At 31.5% G+C, this 5,545-nt stretch overlaps 1 non-coding gene across 1 annotated transcript; it reads left to right on the top strand.

Annotated features, from left to right (window-relative positions):
* Window positions 1-4,075: 4,075 nt before the first annotated feature.
* On the top strand, window positions 4,076-4,147 carry Trnag-ucc (transfer RNA glycine (anticodon UCC)). Its single transcript has one exon. It is a non-coding gene; the product is annotated as a tRNA-Gly (tRNA).
* The last annotated feature ends 1,398 nt before the right edge of the window (window positions 4,148-5,545 follow it).

Genomic DNA, 5,545 nt, shown 5'->3' with positions numbered 1-5,545 from the left:
GAACAAGCAGAAGAAGAGACTGATGCTGGCATAATTAAGATCTCAATAGAAACTGCCAGAGATACTAATAAAACTGTCATAGTTGTGGGTCAAGATATTGATCTTTTGGTCCTTTTGAATCAATTGAATTCAAATAATTGACATTTATTTTCTCAAACCAGGTTCTGGAAATGTAAAAGATCTATTTTTCACGTCCAATAGTTTCAAATATGAATCTTTCAAAAATATCGTTGCATTTCTGTATTGTTTTTCTGGTTGCGATACAACATCTGGGTTTGCCGGAAAAGGAAAGAAAAACATCGTAAATTCATTGTCTTCTAATTAGTCCAGTCATTTTAGGATAAAAAAGGGATCAATCTCGGAATGAGAGATAATAAGCTGAATTTTTGTATAAACCTTAATTTTGGCGTTTTAAAAGTTGTGTCAAAAGTCTCATAAAATCTCGTGTCTGCGTCGTAAGTTATTCAAGGCCAAAGATGAAGAAAAACAGTTTTTTGCGATTATCTCGGTTTCTATTGCTCCAGTGATGTTAACATTCATTATCATAATTGTAGAGCACAAAATTTGGGACAAATTTTATTTGAAACATTTTTTCATGCGCTCAATCGTTTTTGAGATAGAGAGCAGTGAGCGCGCAGCGCTCATCCATACGTACTGTAATGCAATCAACCGTGAATATCTATGAACGCTACCTTGAATTTTGAAAAATTTGTATTATTTATCAATTAATACATTGTATTTAAACATTTTACATAATTTCAACATATTCATTGAATAATACTTACCTACCTTGTGTAATTAAAAACGCTTTTAATGAAATATTTATTGTAAATCTCAATTTATTTATATCCTTAAAATGCGTAAGGTTTTAAATACTTATTTTTCTATCATGATTATAACTGGAAGGTCTGGAAACAACGATTTAGGGCACCGAAGATGATAACGATGAAACAGAAATTCCCGAACATCCAGAAGATGACGGTGAAGAAGAAGAAAATTAATACTTTTGTTCTTTAAATTATTAAAGATTTCTAGATTTTCACTGCAATTTAATTTCAATCGTAAGAAATGTACAGGTACTGAACAAAGATAAAATTAAAATACATTAACTCGTTTTACTTCCTTAAATTTTTACTTTGAAAAAATTAATATAACTTTTAGATATATAATAATATAACAAGTATAATATATTATCTAATATATAAAAACTTACACATTTGAAAGATAAAGTACTTAATTATTTTTCTACTTAAAATCTACTTTCACTAAATTAAGATATACATACAATAAGTATTTCATTTAAAGAGTTTTTAATTCCACAAAGTAGGTAAGTATCATTGTATTGAAAATATGTAAAATGTTATTAAATGCAATGTATTAACTGATAAATAATACAAATTATTCAAAATTAAAGGTAGTATTCACAGATATTCACGGTAGATTGCAATACAGTACGTATGGATGAGCGCTGCGCGCTCACTGCCCTCTATCTCAAAAACGATTGAGCGCATAAAAAAATGTTTCAAATAAAATTTGTCCCAAATTTTGTGCTCTACAATTATGATAATAAATGTTAACATCATTGGAGCAATAGAAACCGAGATAATCACAAAAAACTGTTTTTCTTCACCTTTGACCTTGAATAACTTACGACGCAGACACGAGATTTTATGAGACTTTTGAGACAACTTTTAGAACGCTAAAATGAAGGTATATACGAAAATTCAGCTTATTATCTCTCATTCCGAGGTTGATCGCTAATTTGACTGGACTAAATATATAAAATTCGTGTCACAGTGCGTGTAACCAAACTCCTCCGAAACGGTTTGACCGATTTTCATGAAATTTTCTGTCTATATTCGGTAGGTCTGAGAATAGGTCGTAAACTATTTTTTATACCCCTAGGTGATAAGGGTGGCTCACCCAAAATTTTATTTTTCGGCCAAAATTTTTTATTTTTATTTTTTTAAGATTTGGCTTCAAAAAATACATATAACCCTAAATTTTCACCCTTCTACCATCAACCCCCATTTTGTAGTAACGATATTCATATCTTTACTTTCATCCACAGATACCTACGCAATAGGGTTCAAGATGGCTGTTGAATATAATCCGTACGTATTGCCGTACGATAAATTTTTATGTATAATTTATAATTTAATTTAATTATAATTTATTTATTTATTTTAATTTAATTTTTTATTTAACTACTAAAATATTCACTAGAAATAATTTATATGGCAAAATAACGTTTGCTGGGTCTACTAGTTAGACGATAAATATTTGTCAAATTTGACCAATATTTTTTATAAAATACATGCAAACAAAGAAAATATCGCAAAAAATGGATTATAATTAATCAAATATACGTATTTATAAATGTAAAAATGACAATATAACACTAAATCAATTAAGATTTCGAAAATCAATTGGCAAGAATTAAATCATATTTCATATTGACAAATCTCCCACCAACAGAAGGCGTTTGTTTAATGGATTTTCAATTTTTTAGTTTATCAATGTAACATGGAATCTTACTTTTTTCGAGTAATTAAAGTGTAAGTTTTAATAAATACCTCAAAATTTTAGATGATTAAAAAAAAAATTCGAATTCGAGTTTTTTCGTTTTTTTGGATTTTCTGTAAAAATTTGCCATAGTAAAGTATACTTTTTTTTACACCATCATAAAGTGGAGATTTCAACGAACAAAAAGCACAACGATTTTTTTAAAAAAGCAAACATTTTGACGTGAGAATTTTCGATTAAAAATTAGGGTGGTTTTTCAAAATAAGGGAGAAAAATAAATATTTTGAATAAAAAAATTATAGTGAGTTTGGGACATAAATAGGTAAGTTTTCACCAAATTTCGTGAAAAAAAAACTTTATTGTGGGAGATAAAAATAAAAAACCAAAGCTCGGTTATTTGCACTTTTCGCATAAATTGTGAGGTGTTATTTAACTTGTTTCGATAGGACTTGTAGTTTTGCCGGAAATCGTGATAAACCGTTTTCTACCCTCTTCCACTTCCCGACCTCAGATTAGATTTTATTTTTGTTATATTTTCTTCCTTTTCCAATGGGTATCATTCTGTTCTAAATTTTTTTGTTCTCAAAAATTATCGGTCCTGGCCTATGTAATAAATGAAATAAAATCAAATTATACAGAAATAAGAATTTGCTGTTTCTTTAAGATAGGCAGCAGAGGCATTCGATTGGAATTATTGGTTGCCTACCTAAACTCAAATTATATTACAAATACGAGTATGGCAGAGTGCGTAATCATTAATCATCACAACAAATCAGGACATTTTCAGAGTCAACTTGATGTACGATTTTTTTATAAACATCTTCTATTTTAAACCATTTATTTTGGACATTTAATGTATATTTTAAATCAGATATGTTATGGAGTAATTTAGTAATGTTGTCTTAATATAGGTAGGTATGTACATGTTTTCTCTTGTTCTTCAAATGAGCCCCATGTATTTTATCATATTTTCAGACTTGTCTCTAAGGTGGTTTTCTTTTGATATCAGGGTTTTAGGTGGCCATTTGAACGATAAAAATAAAATATTGTAAAATTGTGTGCAGAGTTCCAAATCGCTATATACATCAGCGAGTTGAGAATTTGCGTGCCAGTTATTTATTGATCAAAAGATCTTTTTTAATAAGAAAAATATATGCAGCTGGTTCACTTAAAATAAAACGAATTCTACACGAGACGGCGAATTTTTCTGGTAAATAATTCACGGTTGGAACATCCTATATTATGAAAAAAAATCTCAACAGTATTCACTATTAGACAACACAAAATACATGTAGGATCGATAAAAGTAAAAATAATGGTAAATGTATAAAAATTGCTAAAAAGTGATATTGCTTTGTTGTAGAACCGTACGAGGATAACATATTTAAATATTTTTATAAAACGATATATATGATTTAATTAATAGAAAGTATTTCAAAAGCGAAGATTTCAGTTTTTAAAAAACCAAATTCATTTTAGTATTTAAAATATTCTTTCGTTACAAAGCTAGTACCCCTATGTCGCGCAAACTGAGTCACCCAAATCAAGTGCGATGGTGGTGTAATGGTCAGCATAGTTGCCTTCCAAGCAGTTGATCCGGGTTCGATTCCCGGCCATCGCAACTTTTTTTTTTTTCAATTTTCTTACCTTGTATTCCACCGAACCACCACAAAATCACGTGGGATATAATAACTAAGCCCATCTTTAAAATCTGCAACTAAAGCACTGGACGCCCCCAACTTTTCCCCAAGAAAAGTAACATTAACACTCTCCACGTCCTGCAATACAAAAACAATTAAAAAATATTAAATAATAATAACATAAATTTTAATTAGATTCACTCACGTCTGCAAATTCTTGTCTTAATAGAGCCAAATCGAGCGAAAAAATTCCCCTCTCCTCGCCTCCCGTGACGTATAAAACATCCTCCTTCCTCGAAAAAGCGATAAATTTTGTGGAAACCGACAAAATACTGTCTTGTGGTTCCAAACGAATCCTCCACCATTTAAACTCGTTTATGGAAAAAACCAACAAGTCTGACAACCCATCGAAACTTATGTAGCCTCTAGCTCCATTTAATTTAGGACTATTATCCACTACAAGGCAGCTGAATTTTCTCCCAGTCTCTTCAGGTGCATCCAGGGAATAATTAACCCTTTGGAATAAATTATAAATTACGATTTTGGCGGGGCACTCGATGCTGCCCTTGTCCAGAACCCACAGTCTGGGTCTCATCGGCTCCATGTCTACAGAAATCACGTCCTGGAGGTGTTCACAGTTTTTCCACGTTTGTGACTCCAGGAAAAACGGTGTTCTTCTGCGGGAAAGCGTTGTAAATCGTGTCGCTCTGCAATCGTACATACCCGAAGAAAACTGGTTGTTCGTTGTACCATGAAGCTTCCACCAGTGTTGGATTTGTGTTGTTGTTGTAGCAAGAACTTCGTGGGAGGGCCAAAAAAGCACGATTTCCGTACACAGCGATACTTGATACATAATAATTCGAAGAAATGTTGTAGTTGGTTAAATCCCAGCCAAAACTTAGAAATGTAACCGCGTTGAAAGAACACAACAATAGTAGAGGGTCTCGCATATTCGATGACTTAATAGGAACGAGTGAATTTGCTTTTGTCATATTTTGCTTAGTAAGGTGTGATTCGTGCTTACGCAGGAAAAACGCATGTAAAAGTTTTTATTCATTTTATTTTATTTTTCTGGTAGAATTACATACTAGCATAATCTATAACCAGACTTTTTGGAATTTGTGAAGTTTCAAAGTTGGTGATATGTAGACAGGTATGTTGAAAAGTCTGTACCAAGTTGCCCGTCAAGTATTTGGCAACATTGCTGTTGAATATGTTCTAGATTGTCTGCGTTATTTGGATTGGACTTTATATTCGTCTCGTCGATTAAATCCTGGGTAGATTCATCAACTGTCGTAGGTTTATTAACTTTCGCAGGTTTATTAACGGTCGTAGCTTTCAAAATAATGTCGACCGCGTTCCATATTTTCCAGACTTTT

Source organism: Zophobas morio, unplaced genomic scaffold, assembly GCF_036711695.1.
Source record: "Zophobas morio isolate AGI-343-1 ecotype UQ-CSIRO unplaced genomic scaffold, CSIRO_AGI_Zmor_V1 ptg000006l, whole genome shotgun sequence".
Classification (NCBI taxonomy): domain Eukaryota; kingdom Metazoa; phylum Arthropoda; class Insecta; order Coleoptera; family Tenebrionidae; genus Zophobas; species Zophobas morio.
Note: the sequence above shows the minus strand (reverse complement) of the source record. Positions and strands in the feature narration are given on the sequence as shown.